The 26,671-nt window shown below is 40.0% G+C and overlaps 1 long non-coding RNA gene across 2 annotated transcripts in view; it reads right to left on the minus strand.

Moving 5' to 3' along the window:
• Positions 1-26,671, minus strand: part of LOC125148256 (uncharacterized) — a 50,297-nt gene that overhangs the window by 9,714 nt on the left and 13,912 nt on the right. Inside the window, exon 3 of one of the 2 annotated variants that reach the window (XR_007145473.1) lies at positions 867-991. This is a non-coding gene — a long non-coding RNA (uncharacterized LOC125148256). Of the gene's footprint in view, positions 1-866; positions 992-13,907; positions 14,256-26,671 lie in introns of those variants that run through there. The other variant, XR_007145474.1, reaches the window with a different exon arrangement.

Genomic DNA, 26,671 nt, shown 5'->3' on the forward strand with positions numbered 1-26,671 from the left:
TGAAACAGTAATCTAGGTACTTCTGAAAAACTTTGCAGGTGGAAAGTACCAACTGGTAATTACCAATCAGCTGATTTGAAAATAGGGAGACTATCCCACATTATCCAGTTGGGTACAGTGTAATTATATTAGCCCTTAAAAGCAGAATGGGGAAGCCTAAGAGTCTGCTGGAGAGGGAGGAGGAGAAGACAAACTCCCCCCCCCCCCCCCCCCCCCGCCCCCGCACTGACCAACCACCCCAGCAGGAGGGAGGTTGCATGCAGTCAGAGAGGAAGCAAGCAGCTGATCAGTCCCCAGCTGACAGCCAGCAAGGATGTGAGGACCTCAGTCCTACAACTACAAGGAATTGGGTCTGGCCAATAAAATGAGCGAGCCTGGTAGTGGATATATGTCCAGAGCCTCCAGAAAAGAACACAGCTCTGCTTCCCTTGCTATAGCCTTGGGAGACTCCAAGCAGAGAGCCTAGCTAAATGAGGTTGCACCCAGACTTCTGGCCTACACCACCAGATGATAGATGGGTATCGTTTGAAACCACTAACTCTGGGGTAAAGTGTTATAGCAGCAATGGAAATCAAATACATCATCCCATGCAAATACTGCTTTCTTTCTCAATGAATTCTGGCTTCCAAACTGAAATATTGTTTTGTACCCTGCCCTAAGCCCTTCCACAGTGATGTTATTGGCTAGAAATGCCTGGGGGCACTCACCTAGGCCCAAGGAGAACCCTCACACATATTTCCCCTTGTTGTGGCCGGACCTGCCCTTGTGCTGTTTATTATGATTGCAAGACTCACCTCAGCCACAACCATCAAATAAATTAGGGAAAAAGAAAAAAAAACAAAACAAAACCAAGTCTTACTACTCACCAGTCCTGGAGAGTACATCGTAGGCTGGGGTCACACAGCAAGGGTGCCATGCACACAGGCCTGGCATTCTGCTTTTATGGGGGGCGGAAGGGGGGGTTCCTCAGGGTTTCTTCTCAGGGTGCACTCTGTATTGGTGAATGTAAAACATATGAGTGGGAAGGGAAAACAAGCAATCAAATGGTCAGTTACTAAGTCAACCAGAGAGCTCTCAAACAAAGACACTTCAGGACGGGCAGCCTGGTTGTTTTTCTAGGCCGGTATCTGGCAAAATGTTTATGGAGCACAGCTGTTTTCGAAGTGGATGCCTCATCGAAGCAATCAAAAACTTCATGTCAGACACTTGGGTTACCAAAAAAAAAAAAAAAAAAAAAAAAAAGCAACTTTTAGGTATTGTCAGATACTTTCTCCTTGCTTCCCTTTTCTCCCCACAATCTGGCCAAATCTTATCTTTCCTTTAAGAGTATGCTATCATTTTCATGAAATCTTTGTAAACATAAGGCCTCTTACCTCTCCTGTGAACCCTCTTCCCCACAATACTTTATACTTCTTTCAAGACACTTATCCTATTTATTGAATAGTATAGTCATTTGATAGTATAGATATTTAAATCAGCCATTATTTCCCGTCTAGATTAAAATTCTTGTGAGGGCCACCTTAATTTCTATTTTCCGTTTTTCTCAGTGTGCTTTCGCTGTGTAGCCAAAACTCCAATATCTTAGTAGCTTATACAAAACATGTATTCTCCTTCTCTCGATCAGGTTAAAAATAAATTAGCTGAGCTCCAAAGAGCTCTGCTGGTGAGTTGTGCTTTTGCATAATGGGGTCCAGCTGTTCTAGCGTTGGGTGTGGATCTGCTCCATGGATTTTCTTTCTCAGATCTGGGCAGAGGGGGAAATATTTCAGCAACGAGCTTTATGTGGCAGACCTAAAGACACAAGAGCAAGCCCAACTAGACCAGCACATGCCAAGCTTCTGCTCCCATCACATCCATTAACAACTTATCTGCCAAAGGGAGTCACATGGCCACGACCAAGGTGAAAGGAAGCATACAACCCCACTACATACCAGGTCTGGGTGTAGATGTAGAATTCTATCATAAGAAAGTGAAAAATCAGGACCTTCCATTCAATTTACCTAGGTATTCCTCACAATGATATCCTTATTCTTCCCCCATCCAACATAAACATAATGTTTAGCACATAACCTTTTGTATGTTAGATGGTCAGGAAGGAATTGATTTAATCTCTCCTGCTGAACCCACTTCTTTCCTCCATAGTTCCCTTTCTGATCACTCAAAACATGCATTCTCTTCACCATCCATAGTCATGCACTTGCCTATGTTGAATTTAAGCATTCAGTTAATTCATGATCTTTTAAAATGTTTATTTATTTTTTTTAGAGAGAGAGCTCAAGCAGGGGAGGGGCAGAGAGAGAGGGAGACACAGAATCCGAGGCAGGCTCCGGGCTCTGAGCTGCCAGCACAGAGCCTGATGCGAGGCTTGAACCCATGAATTGTGAGATCATGATCTGAGCTGAAATTGGATGTTTAACCCACTGAGCCACTCAGGCGCCCCAGTTAATTCACAACTTAAAAAAATTATTTCCAGAATATATGCTTTACCTTCCCAGAGAAGTGATGAACTCCTAAAAGACAACTCTGCTTCATTTACTTATTGTAAGGTTCTCGCACAGTGTCTAGCCAGGGGCTGAATAAAGTGGATACCCAATACATTTCTGATGACTGCTATTTCACACTAAAAATGATGGCTCTTCTTCTTTGGGAATTTTCAGAATGTGTTCCCTGCCTTACTATACAGAAAACATCAATGGTGTTCATCTCATTACAAACCTGAGTGTCAGTTTTAGCTGTATTTTATTTAAAGGTGAATAATGATATATAAAAGCTTTCACAGACCCTTGAGAAGCTGATGTGTGACATTTCCTGCCAATCAGAGCTGGTTCTGTCAGGGTAACTGACACCGCTATGGAAATTCCCCCCTGATAGAGAGCACACCTGTACTGTTGGAGAATTACAGGAATTCTTCCTTGTAACAAGCTATTGGTGATAATCTAATGCTACTATTTGATTGTTGGGCACTGGTGTTGGTTGTTGAGGGAATGCAAACGAGCAAGGCAGGAAGCACAGGGGTTGGAAGAGTGTGGCTGCTGCATTTGATTACACTCTACAGAATGGAAGTGAGAGCAGGAAAAGCTCTTCAACACTCCCTTTATGCTGCAAGGTAATATCATCTCCTGGCTTCATTATTATTCACAGATATGCCTCTGACAGGTTAATAAACCATCGCAAAAGGCTCTGGCACTGTAATCCACGCTATTAGGAAGAACCATGACATTAGAAGTTAAGCTGAACACGTTTCTTAAAGACCCCCGGCTATTTTATCCCACAGCAGGTGACTGAGTCAGGCTCTGGCTCCGTCACAAGATCAGCTGACACCAGAAGTATCGGCACAGAAATCACTTTGGCAGAATGTATATGAAAATGAGTGGCTCTCCATAAACCAGAAGAGCAGAATCACATGGGTGTAATGCTCTCAGCAATACATCAAGGTCTCATGTTTAAACTGACTTAAGTAGACTATAATATGATAACATTATGTAGGCTTGCAGCTACTATGGAATCAGAGAGAGAGAGAGAGAGAGATTTAATGAGTGGCTGCCTGCCCACTAACTTCAAAGCTTCAACTAGACAGAAACTCTGTAAGTATCCTTATATTTGGGGAGATTCTAGAAATCGTCCTACAAACTGTACAGGAGTTTATGCCACAAACATTCGCATTGAAGTCATGGTGTTACAAAGACTTTGGGCGAGTCAGTTAATCTCTCTGAGCCTCCGCTGTATCATCCATAAAATGAAAAACAGTCTTACCTGTGCCCTCTACCTCCTAATATTGTTTGAAGGTTGCATGATGTCATTTTTTAAACATGTTTATTTATTTATTTTTTTTAATTTTTTTTTTCAACGTTTATTTATTTTTGGGACAGAGAGAGACAGAGCATGAACGGGGGAGGGGCAGAGAGAGAGGGAGACACAGAATCGGAAGCAGGCTCCAGGCTCTGAGCCATCAGCCCAGAGCCCGACGCGGGGCTCGAACTCACGGACGGCAAGATCGTGACCTGGCTGAAGTCGGACGCTTAACTGACTGCGCCACTCAGGCGCCCCAAACATGTTTATTTTTGATAGAGAAAGCATGAGCAGGGGAGGGGGCAGAGAGAGAGAGAGACAGGCAGAGAGAGAGAGGGAATCCAAAGCAGGCTCTGCACTGACAGCAGAGAGCCTGACATGGGGCTCCATCTCACAAATCATGAGACATTGACCTGGGCCGAAGTCAGGCACCTAACTGTCATATGTCATATTTTGAAAGGATTCTGTAAACTAAAAATAATCATGTATAAAGACCAATGGTGAAAAGTTGTCATTTATAAGAGAGGCAACTAGAATTCAGATAAACTGACTTTTCCAAAGCAAATAATTTTTGGTATCTTTGCATACTTATGGGATAAAAATAATAGTAATAATAAATAGTTAGCATTTAGTGGAAATTTACTATGTGACAGACACTCTTAAGCATACTATGATATATTAACATATTTAATCTTCTCAGAAACAAAGTATGAATTACCTACTGTTATTATTCCCAATTTTCCAGGTGCAGAATCTCAGAGATTTTAAGTAACTTGTCTAAAGTTATACAATTAGCAGATGATGGGGTCAGTGTTTGAACGAAAAAGTTTAGGTTCAAAGTCTCTTCTTGCAGAATGAATTACAGTAATATTGTTTTCACAGATATGCAAGATCTGCTTTAATTAATTGGTAAGAGTTTACTGAGTCTCTGTTATGAATGTTAGAATAGTGCTTTCTACTTTCCAGAAGTCCTATTTGGTGCTGATGAGTTTGTTTTGTTGTTCTGTTTTGTTTTGCTTTCCTCATGGCTCTGTCAATCAGTTTGCTGAGTATTATATCTGAGCAATAAACAAACTGATCGATCAATCAGCTGAATGTGAGCTAATTCATACAGTCTGTGAATCAGCCACATGGAACCCTGACTTCTCATGACAAAAGCACCTTAGAAATGAAAGACATTTCAGTCCTAACATGGAATTAATTACCAGGCTCAACTACGTTACAGCTCTAGTAGCTTCCCTAGATTAAAAATGTGTATGAGGGGCGCCTGGGTGGCTCAGTCAGTTGGGCGTCTGACTTCGGCTCAGGTCATGATCTCACGGTCTGTGGGTTCAAGCCCCACGTTGGGCTCTGTGCTGACAGCTCAGAGCCTGGAGCCTGCTTCATATTCTGTGTCTCCTTCTCTCTCTGCCCCTCCTCCACTTGCACTCTGTCTTCCTCTCTCTCAAAAGTAAATAAACATTAAAAACAATTTTTTTAAAAATGTGTATGGATTTCTATCTAAGTCTTAGTGACTACCCGACCCTGCTAAAACAGCATTTAATCCTTTTTATTTATTTTTTTTTTAAGTTTATTTCTTTTGAGAGACACAGTGCATGCATGAGTGGGAGAGGTTCAGAGAGGGAGGGAGAGAGAGAAGCCAGAGTAGGCTCCATGTTGTCAGCGCAGAGCCAGATGTGGGGCTTGATCTCATGAACCACAAGATCACGACCTGAGCCAAAATCAAGAGTCGGGCCACCAGGCCACCCCAATTTAGTCCTTTTTAAATGAAATACCTCTCCCGGTCTCCTCCTCACTCTGTCTCTGTCTCCCTGTCTCTCTCGCACACACACATAGGGAATTTCTTGAAGTGTCTTGCTTTTTGACTAAAAGAATTAGGCTTAATCTTAGAGACCAAACTCTCGCTTAGTTATTAAATATTTGAAATATAACATGCTTTTTGGTGGGAGGAAAGTTCTCATAATTTAGCTCATGCCTGTACACTGCCAAAACAAATGAGAGAAGACATAAGGCTAGAGAGAAATAGTTCTGCAGAGTTGCTTATAAAGCTGAAGATTGCTGGGAAGGGTTAGAAGACATTGAATCTCTTCTGTAGACACATGGATTAGGTCAGTTACAAAAAGTCAGCTGCACCTTAATGACTTCCCCTACTACTACATCACATCCTGAGCTCCTGAAATATGTGTTAGATAAGTATATAGAGAGAGTTATGTTATATAACTATAACTGTTAATATTTTATTTCTGTTTGACAAAGAATGAAAATACATATATCAAAGTGACACCAAGTGGTTACTTTGCAGATTAGCCATACGAATTACTGGCACAGAGCTGCATTTCCATGTATATGCAAATCTGTAACTTTCTCATATATTTTGTTTTTGTGGAAATTCTAAGTGTGCTAAGCTTTCTAGGTAAGTATAATACCTATAGTAGTAAATCACCGTTGTCTGGGTAAAGACCTACCCAACATTTCTCTCCTGTTTTGGACCAGGATCAGAGATTTTATCTGAGGAATCACCTTTCTTCCAGTATATATGCTGTTGGTAGGATGTCCAGTCAGGTGACGTGGCATGCCCTTTTGTTGTTTTGTTTTGTTTTGAATATAAAATTTATTGTCAAATTGGTTTCCATACAACACCCACTGCTCATTCCAACAGATGACCTCCTGAATGCGCATCTCCCACTTTCCCCTTCCTCCCACCCCCCATCAACCCTCAGTTTAGTCTCAGTTTTTAAGAGTCTCTTATGGTTTGGCATGCCCTTTTGTGACTTGAGTCAGACAAGACTGACTCTCTGTCCCTGGAATTTATCTCTTGAGAGGAATAATATAAGGGCAAGACATGGATGGAGCTCATCAGTCCCAACTCTGGAGATCTAAATCAACTTTCCATGAAATCTGGTTACTTCTACCTAGTTTGTCTTTTCTGTGATCTATTTATTCAGTTAAGTCTTTGAACTGCTCCATATCTTCTGTTGACTTTCTCTACAAGTTTTTGTCAAATAAAAAAAAAAAATTAAAAACTAAAAATCTGGACTTAGGAGAGACTTCATTCAAAAGGACTAGTGTAAGGCATTGGAGATAGTGAAGGGACTGTTACAATAAGGAGAATGCTCAGACCATAAGATATGCAAGTGTTCCCAAATATTGGGCAACAAAGTTTTCTTTTAAAGAGAGGAGTAAACAAGTTTAGAAAGAATCAACAGGGGCTCCTTGGTGGCTTAGTTGGTTAAGCAGCCGACTTCGGCTCAGGTCATGATCTCACGGTTTATGGGTTCAAACCCCGTGTCGGGCTCTGTGCTGACAGCTCAGAGCCTGAAGCCTGCTTCGGATTCTGTCTCCCTCTCTCTCTGCCCCTCCCCTACTTGTGCTCTGTCTCTCTCTCTCTCTTTCTCAAAAATTAAACAAACATTTAAAAAAAAAAGAAAAAGAATCAGCCATAGGAAAGTGGAGGGAAAGGCTGGGTTGATGGACAGCAGGTTAGAGAATGTTTTACCCTGAGAGCAGCCTATTCTCTGAGGGCTGTAAAGGAGATGCTGTCTGAAGCTCAAGCTGAGGATAGGTCAAAGTTCAGGGACTTGGAGAAGAAAGCAAGTTAACCAAATTTGACAAATGAGCATTTTGTTCCAGTTGATCAGTGGCGACAAACATTTCAGCTGATCGTTCAGGAGGGAAAAAGAATAGGAATTTGGAGTGTCTGTGTCTGGTCTTATCATAAGTAAACAAGAGGGACATCCATGGGTCTATTTAAGTCCTATGGGGAGGAGTCATTCTTTAACCTGGTTCCCAGAACATAAAAGGGTTGGAGGATTTCCTAAAATTCACTGTTTTTCAGAATCTCAGAATGCCCAAGAAGTTCAATATTGTTAGTTTCCATTGCCTACCAAAATAAAAAAAAAAAAAAAGGAATACAAATAACACACTACCTAAATCCCCAGATTATTCAATCTACAGTTGCCATTAATCTGGTTCAGGAAGGAAGGGAGAAAGGAAGGAAGGTAGAAGGAAAGAAGACAAGCATGCTAACTTTAACCACATGAGGCAAACTGGAGAGAGTGACTCCCCCGCAGAGCTCATATAAGAAAAATGTGTACTCCTCGCAATCTGCAAAAATATGCCAACCTGCAAGGCAAACAGAGACCCAGCTTACTACTCTCCATGTTTTATCCAGCCAGGGACACCGTTGGGCACATTCTGACCATTCTCTGTAGTACATCTCAGAAGTAGCTGCCAGAAGTCTGCCTTATGCATTCATTCTGGTGTAAGAACAACACACATAATGTAATGAACTTCCCCAAATGGTTCATCCTCCAAAATAAGAAAAGAAAGGACATGAGGTGTGAGATACACTGATAATAAAAAGAGCTTTACTCTTGAGTTCATTTTCTAGTCTCTGCTCCCAAGCCTTGCACGGAAGCCACCGTAAATTTTTCAGTATCATTCCAAATAGGATTGTATACTAAGATAATCATTTAGAAAACCTGAGGAGCCCATTGCATGATGATCCATAACCACTCTAGAAACAGAACAAAGAACAATTTAACACACCTTCTGTCTTGAAATAGAGCATACCACAGTGCAGTATCTTCTTGAAAAAGATACGAATATGATAATCTCATCCTCACTGCTACGACCATCATTGTAGATGTCCTAACTATGGAAATTGATCAGCAACAGGAAAACTTGGTAAGAATATTCAAAGAACCCTGTAACATCAATATGTTTCTTTAAGAAAGGGAAAATAATCATACTTGGCCTGAAATACCTATAAATTTCTCATTAAGATCTCAAAAGTACATTATATATTCCCATTTGTCTCTGAGGACATGACTCAATTGTTCCTGGCTTCTAACTCTTCATCATCTCCTTATGCCTATTTTAACCTCTTTATGCCTATTTTATGGAGTCCCATCATGAACAACAATCTGCTTCTCTTAATAGCACCTCCTTCATGGAGCACATCATTTCCATTTATCTGCTCTTGGACTGTGTGTTAAATCCAACTAAATCAATTTTAACAAGCCCCTTCTTCAATTGTGAAGAAGCAATTAGCACCCAGTGATGTCACCCAAATTCCGGTAATTGTGAAGCAAATGTCTTCCATCTTTTCTCACAGGTTTTAAAATTCTGACAACTTGGCATTACTGATCCATTTGCAAATGGGATTTAATTTGTCTCTTAAAAAAAAAAAGTCCCATTTTCCTTAAGAAGTGTGAGTTACATAAGAAAAAGAAAATATCCTGACACCCAGTGAAATATCTAGGAAATATCTTGGCTTTTTGACATTCTAGGCTCAGAGGCATTCTTTGTATTAAAGATGGGGACCGATTCTAAGAGAATATAGTACCTGATGGGCAGCTCTTCTCTCTCCTTTCGTTCGTGCCTACCCTGATCTGTGTTGCCTAAGTGAAGAATCTTCGCTACTCTCTTTACAGTTTTCTGGTTCCTTAATTCCGGTCTCATTACGTTATGCTAATCCTCATCTTGCTGAATTTGTTGCCTATTAGACCACATGCTGAAATAATCAAAACCCTTCAGTGCTTCAGTGTCATGGTCTTTTTATCTTCCCTTTTACTGAACCCTTCCAATATAATTTTAGGCTGCAATCTTTCCGGTGACTGGAAGTCTCCCTTCTCATCCCAGCATCTCCTGTATCAAATGTCATGGCAATGACAGTGAGCTTTTTGAAGATGTGATGCCTTTGATTATTTAAGAGTGACCCTGTTCACAAAGTTCCCATTATTTCGAAGAGCAGTTAAATTTGGTTTCAAGTTGTCTCAACTCCACCTCTAGAGAAAATGGCCCAGGGTATAAAAGCACATCCCTTGCTTGCACCTACTTTCATTGGAAGCTTCCAATTTTTAAATCATAGAAATATAACCATGACTTTCTATTTGGAGGAGGAAAAGCCATGCTTTCTTTTATTTGAAAAACAATAGAAACGGTACTTTTTTTTTTTAATTTTTTTTTCAACGTTTTTATTTTATTTTTGGGACAGAGAGAGACAGAGCATGAACGGGGGAGGGGCATAGAGAGAGGGAGACACAGAATTGGAAACAGGCTCCAGGCTCCGAGCCATCAGCCCAGAGCCTGACGCGGGGCTTGAACTCACGGACTGCGAGATCATGACCTGGCTGAAGTCGGACGCTTAACCGACTGCGCCACCCAGGTGCCCCTAGAAACGGTACTTTTTAACGTGTTGGCCCTTAGAAGGGAAGTAGAAAACATGCATTACACTCTTGAAGACTATTCGATATTGAACACTTAATGCCAGGTAAGCCTGGAAAATGGAGTGAAGGGTAAAGGAACACAAAGGTGAGTTCACACTGTCCCCCTTTGCTGGCACTAATACTCCAGTAGGAAGACAGAGAGAGAGAGAATGAGAGAGAGAGAACTTTAGAAATAACAGAGATTTCTTGAAAAACCTTAAGAGTGTTTAGAGATTCTTTGGGTGAAGCAATGAAGGGCCAGCACAGCTAGCTTGTGAATAGCCTCCTGAGAAAGGTTAGTCTGCATGCTTTCTGCACCTCTGAACTTTAAAAGATCTTCTCTCTGTATTACGTCTATTTGTTCACTTATCCTCAAGCCATCTGAAATTCCACTCATTCAATATACTTTGGAATTAAATAATTTTTGAATAGAAGTGCATAGGGAGTGTTGTCACTCTAGCAGCAGTTCTGAAGTTAGTGTAAATTAGGCTTTTTGTTTGTTTGTTTGTTTGTTTTTTACTTTTCCTTTACAAATAGGTTAGACCAGAAGTACTGTGGAGATAGAACATGAGAGGGATATATACTCCTGGTGCCTAAAGTACCTTGAGGTGGAAACTAGGCAAGGGTTTAGAGATATAAAAGGCTGGGGTGATAAATAGAAGGAGAAAGAGCTAGAGAAACACAGAATGCTTCCAGAACAACTCTTCTTACTCAATTTTCCTGGGGTGAGCCATCTACTCTGGAATTGGAGAGACATTGCATTCCCTTCTTTTTATAATTTCTGCCTTTGTGTGCTTTATGTTTATTTGCTTTCTATTTTCTTTCTCCATGTCCAACTCATCCTCTCCTCTCTTTCTCTTCTTCTCGTGCCTTGATTCTTTGGTTCAGAGATTCACAAACCAAGCCAGTGTCATGTGTATTCAATTGCATTATAAGTTAAATCAGTTTGGGGTCCTGGCTTGACATAAAAACAAACAAACAAACAAACAAACAAAAAACATAAGTCTGTAGGAAAACTATTAAGAATTTTCAATAGCCAATTCACAACCACATTTTGGAACAAAAACAGTGTGGAAATTGGGTCCTGAATTCTTTTGTACTCTAAGACACAGACCATTCATCTGATTATACCAATCCTGATGGAATAGTTTTTGCAAACATAGCTGACCCTTGATGGCATGGTCCTGGCTAGTGCCTCAGACCCACAACAAACATGCTAGAAAAAATTTTGAAATATAAGAAATCAAACACATTTTTTCCTCCCCAAAATTACCATGGCTTTGACCGTTTCTGTTGACTATAATCATCAGATGTAATCACATTTGTATAACTGTATCATAACTACTTCCCTGTTTTTGTTTCATTGAATTTGTTTGGAATCACTGCAAAATACTTTCTATTCTTGATCACTTCATTGAAACCACAAAAGAACATTCTCAATGCTTAAATGCTTTGCCCTGAGATTTTATGCATGAATGTTATGATCCCATAGGTTGGCCAGAGATGAAAGAAATAGACTTTACCCCTATAAAGAAGCTAATTCAGTGAAACAGAATTTTCCTCTCTGAACATAACATTTCTATGAGTTGTTGGTTACTTCAAGGGTGTGTGGCCATTTTTGACTTTGTCACATGACATCAGTTAAATAATAACTGATGACTACCCATTAGCTTATCAAGGTTCAAATACCTATCATGTAAGCCACACTACTTGACACAAAAGTATAAAAACTCCCAAACTCTAGAGCTACAGTAAAGTTCTGCACACTAGTGGTTTGATAAAGAGTTCCAAATGTGGGTCCCTCTTGTAGAGCTACCATCCCCATTATAATGCATTAGGCCCAAATCCTGACATTAAGCAGCTTTTTTCTTCTCATCGTTGCTCAGTCTTTCCCACTGCCATTGCATTTTCACCTCCAATCACAGAGAAATACACATAAATCCATGATTTCATTTGGGTCATTTGACTCTTCTGACTCCCATCATAAATTGGCATTAAGTGAAACAGTAGACAAAAGATGGTATTGCTCAGGAAGAGGGATTAGAGCACAAGAGAATGATAAAACAATGTCTGTAGTTTATTCAATGTGGTAAATATTAATTGTGAATTAAAATAAAAATAAAATAAATTTACCACCATTTAAGAACAAAGTCAGCCCTCAAAGAGCTGGCAGATGATCAAGCTTGGATTTATAGGTCTCAGTATCATCTTGTTAATTCTTCTAGGTCCTTCTTGTGCCCTCTCACCTACTCATTTATGTATGCACGATTCATCCCACCCACAAGATGCTTTTGGAAGCACTACTTAGAGGGCAGCATGAATTTACACAAACCAATGAGCCAAGAGAATACAGAATTCACTTTTAGCCTTAGCTACAGAGGTCTATTTATCTCTAATCTCTGGCAGTCTGATTACTAGACTTCCCTGCAGACTGACCCCATAAAGCTGAACCAAAGCTCAATTCCTCAAATGCCAAAAGAGCTTTTCCCATTTAGAGTTCTACCACTGGACTACTCTTCAAACTTCACTCCTACTTAGGCAGGTCAGTTTATTCATTAAAAAAATATATTTTAATGTTTATTTTTGAGAGAGAAACAGAGACAGAGAGACAGAGACAAAGAGTGAGTGGGGGAGGAGCAGATAGAAAGGGAGACAGAATCTGAAGCAGGCTCGAGACTCTGAGCTGTCAGCACAGAGCCCAACACAGGGCTTGAACCCATGAACCATGAGATTGTGTGACCTGAGCCAAAGTCGGACGCTTAACTGACTGAGCTACCCAGGCACCCCTAGGCAGGTCAGTTTGAATGCCCCTTCCTGGACTAATTTAGATCCTATGGACTAATGATGAACTCTCAAAAGCATCTTCAATGTTTCCTGATAACAACTACACACATTATAATAAATTCAGTTCATGTAACAGTACAAATGGTTGGAAGATACGATATTGTTAGGCTGACTTCTACAATTAGATAACTGCCCTCAGAGGGTCTCTGAGTTTAGTTAAGTGTGGCAGCCTGCCAATTGGCACTGTCTTTGAACATTCTGTGGCCACTATGAAGTTCCCCAATCATTCTGTGACATATTCCCAAGTGTGGCCCTTAATGTTGATGGAGATATGGAAGAATTTCACCCAAAAGTGGAGTTAAGTTCCAAGGTGGACTAGGCACACTAAAGGAATTCAGCCTTGAAGGAGAGAAGAAAATCACCACGTATATAGACATTGATGGTACAGAAATGAACGGGTTGAATCACAGGGCCAAAAGGGAATAGTGATTCCAAATATGGTGTGCGACTGTCTCACCACCTCCTTAACCCAGGCTCCACTTCTATCCATGGAGGCTCATGGGACAAATGTCTCATGATAATGCGATTCATTCATTCTGAGGACTTTCATTCACAACATATACTATCTTGGCAGAAGATAGTAAATATATTATCAGGTATGTCACAAAAGGTGGTTACTTCTGCTCTGTCACATTTGATATCATCTCTTAAGTACCCATTCAATTATCTGCTTTTGTTTTCATTTTTTTCAAGGAATTTACTGGTCACTAAATAATTGTGCTAATCAGCCTATTCTTAACTTGAGACTTCTGGAAACATGCCAGGAGCAAGTTCTACATTTTTTTGGTTGTAGTTTCCATTTTGGTCTCCGTCTACGTGGCTTTCTCTTGACTATTAAAGACTCATTTCTGGTCCTGATCATCATCAACTATATCAAGGACATAAAAAATTCCTGGCCAAGGCTCCTAATCCCACATTTATTAACGTATTCATTTTATGATATCACACAACATTCTGTCAGGAAACTTTTCTCCCAAATAATAACATTTATTGAGACTTTACTATGGAAACAGCACCATTTTAAGCACTTTCTACATATTCAGTGATTTGATCTTTGTAGCAACTTTGGTGAAAGCAATCTGTACTCTATAAATGATGATACTGAGGCACAAATGCAGCTAGTAAGTGGTAGAATAGGATTCAAACCCCAGTCTAGTTTCATAGCCCAAATCCTAGCTTCATCATTTTAATAAAATTTAAGTATCCTTTAAATACATGCCAGCTCTATCACCAGATACTTACAGCAGAATAGCACCTCAAACAAAGCTAAGATTCAAATATAAAGTTTGTGTTAAAATCACTTAATTATCAATTTAAACTTCTGAAATATAAATTGGACTACAATAGATCTTAGTGGGAAGTCTTTGTTTCATTCTTCAGGGACAGTAATTATAGTCACCAACAGGATGGCACCTAGAAGATAAAAAAACAGAGGCAAAGATTTCTATTGATGATTGATGTTGTGGAATGACTGCTGCATTTAGTGTCATTAGTGGATTTAATTTTATCTCCAACACTTGCTACCTGTATGATCTCTAAAAGTTTACTTTTCTAATACTCTGTTTCCTCATGGTTCTGGAAACTAATGTTGTGCTGATTATCTACTAAATGCCAGGCTCCCTGCTGGTCCCGTACGTGCATTACTTCATTCAATTGTCAGATCTGTTGGGTGTTTAATGTAATCTATATTATCTAGGTTGGGAACCTGAAAGTCAAAGACATTATGTAACTTGACCAAAGACAATAGTTATTCAATAGCATCGTTAGAATTTGAATCTAATTCTACTTTGACTTCAAGATCTCTGGCTGGTACCATGCCAGTTTAGAGAGATAATATATGAGGGCTGCCTCAGAGAATTTTGAGGTTTGAACACAGAAGTGTATAGGAAAAGTAACTAATATTATAACTGATACCTACTAATCAACCAAAGAGGGATATCGATTTGACTTTACAAACAGATCTCCAAGTTTTGTATATTGCTTCTTTAAAGCAGAGACTTGGTATATTAATGAATTAATTAAACTTAATTTAAAATCATATTAGTCATATAGACAGATAGCTTTCAGGGGATCTCAATGCCAGAACTTCTAAAGCCTGTTTTACTTGAGGGGTTCAATGCCCACTACACAATTGACCCTAATAAAGCTTTCATGTCCAGCTCTAGAGCACACTGTTAAGCCCTTTACATAACACTTACCCTTTTCTATTTCAGTACATATGGGCTACAATTTCAACTTCCAGCATGCGAATAATGTTGCTATGCATTCCTGGCTATGGCTCCAGAACCTTCTGCCATACTGCAGGCCTGAAGTCTCAGAGAATCAATGCTCTTCAGGAGCAGCTCCCAAATCATAACTGATGGAAGGTGTTGTATAAATGGCCCAAGTCTCTCACATCTTGGTTGGGGTAGCCCTAGTCTGTTTCCCAAGTTCCCCAGCCGGATAAATGTCAAGTTGATCATCATGGACACTGGCTTAATAACATGTCCTTTACCCACCTCCCTCCCTTTCCCTACTAAATTATATGCTCTCTAATCTTCACTCAGGGTCAACCTCTGTGAGACTATAAAATGAGACAGATCCTTTTAGGCAATCCCACTGAGGGAGTTTGTGGATGCCAAATAAAAAGCTCCCCTGTTTCCAGCAGAGTTCTGAACCAATTGAAAGTTGTTATATGAAACTCAATTTAAAAAAAAAGTTATGGGGTGCCTGGGTGGCTCGGTCAGTTAAGCGTCCAACTTTAGCTCAGGTCATGATCTCACAGTTCATGAGTTCAAGCCCTGCATCAGGCTCTGTGCTGACAGCCTGGAGCCTGGAGCCTGCTTCAGATTTGTGTCTCCCTCTCTCTCTGCCCCTCCCCCACTCATGCTCGCTCGCTCTCTCTCTCTCTCTCTCTCTCTCTCAAAAAGTAACAATAAACATTAAAAAAATTTTAATTAAAAAAAGTTGTTATAAGAGAACAAAGGTAGGGACCATAAATATTTTTATTATTGATAAATCTGGTCAATATCTTGCAAACAACTAACCACATCTAACTATACCTGGGCCTCCTAACAATGACCTCCAGGTAGCCACTTAGTCTCAGGTAACCCTGGACATGGTTTGTCTTGCGTCTCTCTGGTCAGAGGTAACCCTGATAGGAGATATGGCATGGAGAGCAAAAGAGAAAGCGCAAAACTTTAGGTATATCATCCGGATAGAGGGAAGAGAAAGGTGTGGGGGAAAACATACCAAGCTTACTTCAGCCTCACAAGTCAGTGTCTCTGTCTCCTGGGAGGAAAGTGAGTCAAGAGGCAAAGAGAAGTGAGGAGTATACTAACTGCCAACCACCCATATGGAGAGAAACAGGGGAAACTATGTTTCTAAGTATGTGTTCCAAAAGTTTAGAGCCCATCAATATGCAAGACAACACTTTAAACTTTGATGCCAGCATCCCTTTTAAAAAATGCTTGATTAAAATTTTTATCTAATGTCACTCAAAAAACAGTCAGATTCAAAGTACAACTTTTCCATTTCCTGTATTTCTTGAACTGCCCTGAGAAAATGATCAAGAATATAGAGAGATTACCTATCTCTTGTTAGCGTTAGATTCTACAGGTGCCAACCAAATCAAGTTTTATAATCTCAATACAAATACTAAGCTGGTAACATGTCTCAAAATCTGCCTCCTTAAAAAACTGGGCAAACATTATATGTATAAGTTATATTATAATGCAAAATGCCCATCTATGTCTTAAACACTCACCACAATATTTAAAATTGTATTTAAAAAACTTCAGGTAACTGTTATCATTTAAAATAATGTATTCCTGGTATAGCACATAAAAGTTAAGAATAGTTTAATGATGGGCCGCCTGGGTGACTCAGTTGCTTAAGTGTCCAAACTTGATTATGGCTTAGGTCATGATCTTATGGTTCATGAGATCGAGCCTGACGTTGGGCTCTGTGCTGACAGTATGCAGCCTGCTTGGGATTCTCTCTCCCTCTCGCTCTGCCCCTCCTTCTCTCTCTCTCTCTCTCAAAATAAATAAATAAACTTAAAAAAAGAGAACAGTTTAATGATGGTTTGTTATTTCATAATTAGCAACTTAGGAAGTTTCGAGATATCTTCAGATGTTGGGTTCAGTGATAAATTAGAATGGAAGAGGAGATTTTAACACTTGTTAAATTAAAAATTTTTAAATGCATTTAGTAGATCTTCTCCAAAGAGCAAATGACCATTGTCAAATAATTTTAATTTTACTTGACGAGAGAGAACTAATGGTCGTCAACGTCTTGCTAAAAGGCACAGCATGATTCAGGGATTTCAACACCAGATGTTCTACTGGAAACCACACAGACCCCCCTCGCATAACCTCCACCCAGCTTTTGCCCACCAATAAACCCTTATAGGGTCCCTTTGACCTAAGTCAAAAGTCAGCTGTCCATTGATCCCCAACACAGCCACCAGAGTCTCTTGAAACCACCGTCATCACTGTATATGACAAACTCTATTATATCAGCACCCTGTACCATATTTTCAGGTCTCTGATGACAATTACTATGTATTACTCATCGCCTGAATAAAAATTTATTATCAATACATTTTTTTCAATGATCATATAAGCCCCCTAAATACATTCATACAGTTGAGGCATCTAGTTTGAAACACATACCATTAACACTGTCATGTATGAACTATCTTTCCTAAATCAAATAACACAAAATTCTGGGAGTCCTAACTGAATATTTACCCAGGAAAATTTAAATGTAGTATTTTGATTCTCCTACTTCTTTAGTCAATCAAGAATATAAATAGAATTTATGTGTAGAATATAAACGTATTCTGTCTAAACATGTGATATTCTAAAGTATGTGCCTTTCTCTTTAATCAAAATTGAAGAATTTAGGGCACTTAACACATTTATCAGACATGTGTATCACAAATTTACTGTGATCCTTTCTTTGCAACATTTAATGCAAAGCTTAGGGAATTACCATCCAATTTTTCAGCCCTCTTTTTCTCCACTGTGTTATGATATAATGTTTTAAGGTAATTATTATATTATTTAAAGACTATTCCTTTATCTTTTGAAAATTCTAGGCAAAAAGATTCTTACCTATTGAATTTTGTATGCAAATTAATACAATAGTATATCCAAGAATACAAAGTCATTGCCAATGTAAATACCACTAATTCAGAATTTAAAATAGCCATGACCAGAAGCCGATCTGTAGTTTATCTTTACAAACATTATATAATCATACACATAGATATACACACATACACACACATACACATTCAACAGGATAATTATTGATAAAATTAGATTTGAGAAGTATGAGTAATACAAAACCAAATTTTCCCCCTTTGGATTTTTCTAAAACCTGCCCTTTTTTCTAACTACATAAGAGAACATATCTGGGGTAGAAAATTAGGAAATGAAGAAATGTCATCTGTTTTTACCTTGAGACAGATTTGATGGTTGGTATTTTAGTCTATATCACTAACATACATATTTAGCTGAGCTCTTTTCAGCCATCTCTAACATCTCAATATATTTTTCCCTTTGATTTCTTGTGTTGCACACTTTTTCAATATGCCATACATTAACCAAGCATCTATTTAATTGTTCTCAAGAACCGCAGAGGAATAGAAGGTAAGTTATGGTATTTTAATGTAGTTGACTAGAGAGGATATAAAAACACATAAAGTGGTGTTAAAATAGCAAGAAAGGATGTTATTAACACATTTAATAAACAGGCAATGATCTATAAAGACCAGGGTGCCTGAGAAAGACTTCATGGAGGAGATGACATGAGGTTTCCCTTATTGATTTAATAAGTCAATACAATCTTAGAAAATGAACAGTAAAAGTAAAAACCCTTTATACAATCTTCTCAGAGGAAGGAAAACCAGAACTTGAAGTGAGGGGGTAAAAAAGGCAACTAAAGTTCAATAGTTTAAATAGATGAGAACAAACTATGAAATCATTTGTACCATTTTTATTGAGACTCTACTATGGAGAGTGTTGGAGGTTATACAAGATAAAAAAGGACTTTTTCTCTGCCTTCTTGGATCTCACATTTCTATAGAAGAGAAAATGTCTAAGGAAATAGTAATGCCAATGATCATTATGTGGCAGTATAAAAAAAGGCTATGGTCAAAACACCTATGAGTGCCATGAAAATGCCAAGTGGTAAAAGATTTGTTCTGCCCAAGGACTGAAAAGAGAACCACTGGTTAAAGCATTTCAAAAGCTGGTAGATTTTTTTGACATTATTTGTATGTGTCTCTCATCCATTCACCCATATACCAATAATTGTACCCATAAAGTATTAACTGAAATAATATGTTTTTCCAATGGAAAACCATCCTTCTTCTACCTCTATCCCAAGCTTTGACAAATGACCCGTGTCTGGTCAATTAAACACCCTTCATGACATCTAGTTGGAGTAACTGAGTCAGACATGGGCCTGGGATCCAAACCAATGAAAGGCAGGCATGGAATTGCTGATTATGCTCAGCTAATGAGACAAAAGCCTCGAGCTGCGAACACCGTCATAAAGTGGAAACCCGCTTAAGAATACAGCCCAAGAGGGGCACCTGGGTGGCTCAGTCGGTTAAGCATCCAACTTCAGCTCAGGTCATGATCTCACAGTCGGTGAGTTCAAGCCCCATGTCAGGCTCTGTGCTGACGGCTCAGAGCCTGGAGCCTGCTTCAGATTCTGTGTCTCCCTCTCTCTGCCCCTCCCCTGCTTATGCTCTTTCTCTGTCTCAAAAACAAATAAAAACATTAACAAAATTAAAAAAAAAAAAAAGAATACAGCCCAAGAGAAGGATAAACTGACAAATGGAGACAAATAGACTAAACTCTAATCACATTACTCAAGGTATGGAATATAGTTGTGAATAGAACAAACTCCAAACTGGGCTTTTCAGTGATGCAATTTTGAGAAGAGAGGGTGTGTGAGAAACTTCCTTTTGCCTAACCCCCTTTGAGTTGGGTTGCCTTCAGTTCAGAGTGGACAATGTTGAGTGTTGAGTGTTATAAAGAATTAATGATGAACAGGTTATTCTCAGTGAGGAGTCAAATACATATATGTATGTACGTATATATAACAACGTTAGCCTGCGTGAACAAAGAAAGAAATTTTCTGAGACAACCTATCATTTCAAAGTACTGTCACCAGCAACACTTGGCATGGGGTCGTGTATTTTGCTTTAAGATACACCTACCAAGAACCAGAAGCTCTCTATCACTAATTCCGTGAATCATCATCACCAAACGGACACTGTTGTGCTGATAAAAAATGCTCTTAGAGCCCTTCCTTTGTTTGTTTTGTTTCAGACATAGGTGTTTTTTATCCTCCGTGCAATTTTTCTTTTCATTGATGTGCCAGTGGTGTTAGAGACAGATTGGTGTGATTCCATTCATTGGCACCTCCTGAAATGAAGGCTGCCACAAAGTAATTACTGGTGAGAAGGTGCCTGGTTTTAGAGTCATCGCCAGTACTAACAAAAATAGAAATGAATTTTACTTAATCTGCCTCTCAGGAGGCAATTGTCTCATCATAGAATCTGGAAGCTACTTTTTTTTTTTTTTTTTTTTTAAGGCAACAGGATAAAGACACAGTGAAGATCTGCATGTTTTCAATGAGTGTAGGACTAGAAATTGTTACTGAACTGGAAAATGACTCTAATAATACCAGTAAAAAAAAAATGAGTGAAGATAATAAAAGGTATTTGTCACTATCAAATGCAATGGTTTTCTTCAACTTGTTTGTAAATCCCCATTAGGGAGTAAAAAAAGTGCCTTTAGCTACCACCATCATGGGGTTAGTTCAATGAAACAACTGATTATTTTAAAAGTAACTAGGTCAATGGCCACTGTTAAAGGGACACTAGAGGGGCGCCTGGGTGGCTCAGTCAGTTGAGTGTCCGAGACTTCGGCTCAGGTCATGATCTCGTGGTCCGTGAGTTCGAGCCCCACGTCGGGCTCTGTGCTGACAGCTCAGAGCCTGGAGCCTGCTTCTGATTCTGTGTCTCCCTCTCTCTCTGACCCTCCCCCGTTCATGCTCTGTCTCTCCCTGTCTCAAAGATAAATAAACGTTAAAAAAATTCTTTTTAAATAAATAAATAAATAAAGGGATGCTAGAAAAAGCCATGACTGTGGTAGATTATGGGGACAATTATTCTCACATTATTCCCTAGGATCTTTCAAAAGGGCTAGAGAATGAAACCAAATTGAGAAGAACTGTAGAAAAGAAATGATTATATCAGCATCAGTTTCATTAACACAATTCAGAAATGTGCTCACTGTAAATAAGGGCTACCCAAATGCCAAGTACGAATACCCTCTGAATGCATTCCAACAACTGATTACTAACTACTTGTGTAAAACTGATTGTATAGGAATTCATGACTTCAACTGCTTTCTTGTATGTTTTGCTTTTGTCTTTTTTGGGGGGGAGGTGGAGGTGGGTGGTTGCGGGGTTGTCGCCACATAACAATGGAGGGTTTAGTTTTGCCACCCTAAACAAAAGGTCATGGTGAGGAGGACCATCTGACAGTTAATTTAACCACAGTCTATTGTTAGTATCCCTTAAATTGCCTAGTGGGAAACTATACTTATACCCTTATACCACTATTCTATATGCCACTACTACTTGTGGGTATCGGACAAAGGTTAGCAAAAAAATAAAAATAGATTTTTTGGGGCGCCTGGGTGGCTCAGTCGGTTAAGCGTCCGACTTCAGCTCAGGTCACGATCTCACGGTCCGTGAGTTCGAGCCCCGCGTCGGGCTCTGTGCTGACAGCTCAGAGCCTGGAGCCTGCTTCCGATTCTGTGTCTCCCTCTCTCTCTGACCCTCCCCCGTTCATGCTCTGTCTCTCCCTGTCTCAAAGATAAATAAACGTTAAAAAAAAATTAAAAAAAAATAAAAATAGATTTTTATAAGTGTAGCTTTCCCAAAGCAGAAGTACACATTTTTTAATGAAGCAGGAAAGTAAAATGAAAAGGGTTGGCCTGGGGATATTTTGAGAGAGAAGCAAAGCCTATACCTTTCTTGAATTACTAAGTGAAATCAGCAGACGTTTGTTTGGAAAAAAATGACAAATATGTTGTAGTTAGTCTTGAATTATCTGAAAGGAGAAATCAAAATCAACCAGCCAACCAAACAAACAAAAAACACAGAGGGAACCCTCAAACATTAGGAGATGGTGTATGCATTGAAGAGAGAGCCCACACTTTTCTAGTAGCTTCCCATCCCTTGAACATACACAATCCCGTGTCCGGCCCTTGGTGACTTTGAGGCAGTGACCCACCACGTATGGATCAGTCTTTTGTCATCACACTTCCTAGAAGCTTGAATCAGGAAATGGGCCTGGAATCCACTGGTGGATCAGTGGGTATGTGGGCAAAACGAAAACCTCTCCTCCTTCTGCTCAATTCCAACCCAAAGAGTCACCCATGCCCTCTTCTTTCCCTAACCTTCACCTCACACACATCTCACCTTTCTTTAAAGGTCCTTAACAGATAATCTAACTTTCATGTTCAAAGTCCTCCCTGCTCCAGAACGAGGAACAAAGCCACATCTTCTCCTATCAGCTTTCCTGACCTGTTTAATTGAACTAACATTCTTCAGCCATTCAAGCTTGAAAAATATGGTGGCCTTTGATGCATGTTTCTCACCTTCCTTTCCTTTCAACTAGTCATTTGCTAAATATTATCAATTCCACTCCTCTGGTGTCTTTCATATACTTTGCCACTATTCACTTCAAGAGCCTCCTAACTCACCTGTTTCCTTGTCAACTTGGCTGCTATACTAGTCTACATCAAACACCTGAAGGAATCTGATTGTGCACATGTTCATCTCAGAAACTTTTCCTGATTCCCAGCTACCCTCAAATGTTACTCCAACTCCTTCAGCCTTCTCTTATCTACATGGTTTCTTACAAGACCTTCATTCAACACTGTTCAACTCTAAGTCCACAGAACCCTAGGAAAAGGTGCAGAGAGCTATGTGGGCTTTTTGCATACTTTCCCATTTTAAAATTTAATATTTGACTTCTTCACATTTTTGGCATCCATTCACCTTGAGTAAATAAAAGAAGTATATCAAATGTATCCACCATGAAATGAGAAAACAAAACAGAACAAAATTAACTAGCTTTCTATGGCACATGGATCTGCTCTGAGAAGTATTATGTAAAACATGCCCCTTAATGCACACAGGTAGAGAAAATCATCTTACCTTGGCATACAGTTAGAATAGATTAGTGATTTCCTAGAGTGAAGTTGGCTTCTTGCACAATCAAGTATGTCCTTTGAATTTCCTTGACTTGACCAAATCTTGAGTCAACAGGAAAGGAACAGGTGGTAGGATATCTCTGCAGGGAAACTTGCTCATGGTTTCTCACAGTTACCCAATTCATGGAATTGCAGGATTCCCACTTGGTTTTGATTAATTTTCACATTTCCAACTACCTGCAGGATAGCTCTGCTCTGAATACCTCCAACAGAACATGGTCGAAAGAAATCGACCACAAATCGACCACAGCTTCGCCACTAATCACCTCCTCCTTGAGACCTCCTGACTTTTGTTAACGACTCCACTGTTTAGAAAACACTGATGTAGACTTTGTATTTCTTGCCATTTAGCCATCCTCTGCTTTGCCATGGTGTTGAACTTATCGAGGCTCTTAAATCTGAGTTCTCCTTTGTACGTCTGATACCATCACTGTGGTTAAAATTCTCACAGCTTCTTAGCTGGAAAGCTTAACTGAGCTCTGGTTTCCTGTCTCCTATTTGAATCTATCCAATGTTCCACGGCTGCACTTCCAGGCACTCGGTCTTGCCTAAGCTCAAAACCTCCTATGGTTACTTTGCAAAGGCAGTGGGCCCAAGTTAAACAGTTTGTGGACAGGCTTAGTAATACACTAGCATGACACTGACAGGCTTGCCCCCAACCTCTTTTGCCCTATTTTCAAGCGTTAGCATTTTTGTGCCCTTAACATCAGTACAGAATGTATGATGCAAATACATCTATGATTGTCTTTTAGAGCTATGTTGCACTAGACAAATAAAAAAAAAAAAAAAAAAGATACTTGTTTAAAGGTTAGATAATGGTTTCATATCATTTATGGAACAATAACAATTCCTGTACAGTTCTCACCCTTTGCCAGACACTGCTCTAAGAGCTCTACTCTATTAACTCATTTAATCATCACAACAACTCTATGAAATGAGTAGAAGGAAGGAACAATACCACAATTCCCTCCCCCCACCGTCAGATTCATTGTTCTAAATCACAGCTCAAAACATAGCATCACCTCTACAATCCTCAAATATTTCTCTGTTGATTTATAATAGGTTCCACTATGTAACCTGGAAATCTGATTCCTGCACGTTGTGACTCTAAGCTGCAGTAACACTTTCTGTTCCACTAGCACAAGGGCGAATGAAGCCTTCCTCCCTAAACACATCTCCTGCTTCCCCACTTCCCCATCTTTGTCCAACTTCCTTCCACTACTCCTAGACCTGCAAGGTGAAATTACACCCAGCCTTCAGGCACCACGTCTTACTACCAGCTGTTTTCCTGAAGACTTTTTTTTAATACTTTTTTGGGAGGGGGGAGGGGCGGGGGGGTGGAGGACAGAGGATCCAAAGCAGGCTCTGTGATGACAGTAGACAGCCCGATTTGGAGCTCAAACTCATGAACCGTGAGATCATAACCTGAGCCAAAATGGGATGCTCAACTAAGCTACCCAGGGGCCCCATTTTCTGAAGATTTTAATTAACACACCTGAATGTGATTCTCCCTCCCTAATACCTAGTATATCGCAGCAAATCTTTTAGCAAGGACCAGTTTACCACGTTCTGAAATAAATTCCTGAAATGTAGCAGTTTATGAATATACATATTTTTCTCCACTGTGGTGGAAATTCAGTGAAGACAAGTCCGTGTCATTTTTATCTTTGTCTTTCCCCACAGGAGAATGAAATAAGTTGATGAATAGAAATGATTAGAACAGCACTTACTATATGGTAAATGCGCAATAAAGTATTATTGGCTAGGGAAACTACTGAATTTTCCTGAGAAATTCAGCAGCACCATGGTCCCTTTGTCACCAGGTAGACCCCAAGACCTGACCTTTACTGCCCATATGCTCTACCCTTTGCCCCAGGAGTTTTGTTAAGCATTTCTTTCCAGCTTATCTCTTAACTCAGGCAAATGGAAAGCAAAACTGCCCCTCGAGGGGGTATCAAGTGCCCTGACAAGACCTCCAGCCAGGCCAGACCATCCAGACCACTGGGAGCTTTCGGTCTAGGTCACTCCACGGTCCATCTGCAGGGGCGCGAGTCTGCAGGGGCGCGAGTCAGGGCCTAAACTCAGCCTCGTTTGCATAACATACAGTGTGCGTAGGCATGTTTCCTCAAGGCGCATGCGCCACCTTCTGCTCAGTCACAGTATCAGATGACAAGGCTTTCCTGTCTAAATCTTCACCCTAACCCTGAACAGAAGGAACCCCCCTTCACCCTTTCTCGGAGTCACAGCTTTGGAAGCCATCCCCTGTGGTCTCCTATGTGCTGCAAATAAAGTTTTCTTTGTGCGACAACTCCACCTGGAACAGTTTCTGACGCACCAAGGAGCGAAGCAAACTCTCCTTGATTCGGTTACACCCTGACGTCCTAGCCTTATTCCTATTTTAGAAGTGAAGACGCTGTGTCTCACATATGCTGAATGGCATTCTCATTTTTATGCAGCAAATCGTGGCAGTGTAAGCAAGGTTTCGAACCCAGATACTTTTTTACTTTAAAGCTGTCACCAGCTAGACCCCAAGACCTGACCTTTACTACTCACCTGTTTATACTCGCTGACATTTGTCTCACATTTTTCCTTAAGCTTTTCTGTCCAGCTTATCTCTTAACTCAGAAAAAGGACCCTGTGGGGGTAACACCCCATGAAGGAAACCGAAACTACCCCTCAAGCAATAATGACTGCCCACAGGAAGACCAGTTTGAACATAACCCCAGACTCACACCTGCACAGATGGACCCTGGAGTGACCTCTGGAATAAACTGCCTTTACCTCATTGTGATTCTAAAATCTCCGCCCAAGGAGGAGCACAAACCTCATTTACATAACAGACAATGTGTGTGTTAGGCACATTTCCTAAAGATGCACGGCCTTCTGCCCACCTCTACAAACAAGGACAAGGCTCTCCTTTCTAAATATTCACCTTAAGTCTAAATAAAAGGAACTCATTCACCCTTGCTCTCCGAGTTACAGCTTTGGAAATGATTCCCTGTGATCTCTTTATTTGCTGCAAACAAAGTTCACTTTGTGCAACAGCTCACCTAGTGCATCTGTGACTTGCCAAGGAGTCAGGTCACATTGGTTCGGTTACAAAGCTAATGCTCTCTTTAGTATATTCTGCTGTCAGCACATCATGATGGACGCCCATTTATTAAATTAATCACCGATTCTGAGGCAAAAATTAGTATTGAATCCAAATCCTTCATCTCAGACCACGTACATTTTAACATTGTTCGTGTTAAAAAGAAAAGCATAGGTCCAAAATGAGTCATTTAGGCCAAATCACCAAACCGGGGCTTAGTACTTAACCTACTCAATAGTTCAACCTCCCCCAGAAAGGCTTGTTCAAGAATTTCCTCATCCACCCCAAAGAGGCAGTTTGTCACAGGGGTCCTCTCCAATACCCACCTCAACAGATGAGGTCATCTGCAAGGTAAGAGCCCTGCTCTTTTCCCCCTAAGGGAAAGCAACCTTGTTGGAAATAATCCTTTCTTTTCTTTGGTTAATTATTTCCTTGCCCCACCCTCT

The sequence above is a fragment of the Prionailurus viverrinus genome, chromosome D2 (genome assembly GCF_022837055.1).
Source record: "Prionailurus viverrinus isolate Anna chromosome D2, UM_Priviv_1.0, whole genome shotgun sequence".
In the NCBI taxonomy this organism is placed as follows: Eukaryota; Metazoa; Chordata; class Mammalia; order Carnivora; family Felidae; genus Prionailurus; species Prionailurus viverrinus.